A 2,277-nucleotide genomic window follows, 5' to 3' on the forward strand; every position below is an offset into this window, starting at 1 on the left:
TTCCAGAGACTTTTTTACACTCAGTGAGTAAAGCATTCCAGAATTTATTGAATTCATTTAAATCCAAAATATTTTTGCACCAATACTTTCTATTACACAAAACTGCTTACTCAGTTCTTCACTTCAGCATTTTTTCATGTGTGTGCCCTTGTACAGGTACATTTTCTTTATTTTATCAGCCTCTTGGCAAATGAAATATTTGATGGGGAGCAGTTATATATTCTGCATTGAGCATGCTGTTTTTGTCTAATTTTGCTTTCCACGTTTGGTTGCAAAGATGAAGTTGAATCAATAGCAATTGGTGCTGTTCTCAGCATAATTTGAAAATAACATGACAATAGTTCCCGTTAACTTCTGAGTATTAGGTTTAATCCTAAGAGGCCAGACCTCTGGAAGAGGTCAAGTCTGATGGCCCATGTCACATAAATGGAACACCCTGCAGGCATTCAGGAAACATTCCACTCTGTGTTCACTTTTCTTGGGCAGGAACCAAGCTGCCACTGTAGTTTGTTGGGTCACTTATGTAATAATAGCAGAAACAGGTTTCCTTAGGCTAGAGCTTTCCTATGCCATGTGGCTTATCATTTAGCTGTCCACAAAGATTCTAAATGGATCAAGGATGAGGTAGGTCACATTTATATATTGTGATTCTGTAAGCATTTAAGATAATTTTATCATATTATTCACCAAAGCTGCTTATGCATTTCTATTCTCATCCGCATATTCTGTGATGAAGTTTTCAACAAAATTTTAAGAAGTTATTTCCATAAAGTCTTTATTTTTTCCCCTAGCAAAATGTATGCTAGGTAATGATAAATCAATAAACTAATTTTTTGCTTCATCCTTGGAGATAGACATGCGAGTACATGGAAGTTATGTATTTGTAGTGGCACCATATTTTAATACAGATCAATTGTTTAAAAGAATCATATAGAGAAATCCCTAACAATTTCATATCTAAACAAGAAAAAAAAATAATATGGAGAAGATAAATAGAAAAATGTGCCTTGGGGAGGGATGGGGGGAAGACTGATATTTTGGTGGGAAAAGTTCAAATTTGAAATGTTGAATGAAGCTATTAGTTAAATTATGTTGCTAGTGAACCAACTGCAAAATGAAGTGCTTTTCCCATAGTTTTTATGATATAACTCAGAAAAATCTAGCACATGATATATTTTGAAATTTATTATGGTGTTGAAATTGCTTGAGCTTGTTAATTGTGCTTAGTGTTTTTTCAGGAATATCTAGAAAAATGCTCCTTTAGCCAGTTATTGTCACCCTAATGCTGCAAAATAAAACCAAATTTATTATGGTGTTGAAATTGCTTGAGCTTGTTAATTGTGCTTAGTGTTTTTTCAAGAATATCTAGAAAAATGCTCCTTTAGCCAGTTATTGTCACCCTAATGCTGCAAAATAAAACCATAAAACTTTGGGGCATACACAACTGTATCAGTCAGGATTCTTTAGTAGAATATCCAGATATCTATATACATATTTAAGAGATTCATCACAAGGAATTAGCTTATAGACTTGTGGTGGCTGGCAAGTCTGAAATCTGCAATGTAGTTGGCAAGCTGGAAATTCTTGCATAGAAGTTGGTGCCACAGTCTTGAAGCCGAATTTCTTTATCAGAGAAACCTTGTTTGCTCCTTTCAGCTGATTGCAAGAGGATGACCTACATTATTGACAATACTCTCCCATACTTAAAGTCAGCTGATTATAGATGTTGACCACATCTACAAAATACCCCCAAAGCAACACCTACACTAGTGTTTGATTAAATAACTGGGCACTATAGCCTGGCCAAGTTGACACACACAGCCAACCATTTTGTCACAAGCCACCTTTTGTCAACAGGGCACCCATACATAGCTCCTTAACCCCCAAATAAAAACCACAACAAAGCATACTTCTAATCAACATGATGCAACTATTCTTCACGCAATTGAAATCACACAAATCCTTTCCCTAGAAGAGGATGCAAAGTCCTTGGGTAATGTTCATTCTTCTCCTTGACATACTGTGACCTAAATTCTGTGATATAAACCTAAGGTGCTACGGGGATAAGAGAGGGAAGAAAACAAAGATATTTGAGATATATATTTATATATTTATACTTATTATATTATTCATTTTTATATTTAATTTACATTTATATTTAAATATAAATATATATATCTAAATATATATATGCACAAAAATTCCTAACAAAATAAGGAAGAAATACTCAAAACAATTACAGTGTTCATTTCTGCAACTGGTCACATGGTGGTAGCT

This window comes from Galeopterus variegatus, unplaced genomic scaffold, assembly GCF_000696425.1.
Source record: "Galeopterus variegatus unplaced genomic scaffold, G_variegatus-3.0.2 Scaffold3264, whole genome shotgun sequence".
Classification (NCBI taxonomy): Eukaryota; Metazoa; Chordata; class Mammalia; order Dermoptera; family Cynocephalidae; genus Galeopterus; species Galeopterus variegatus.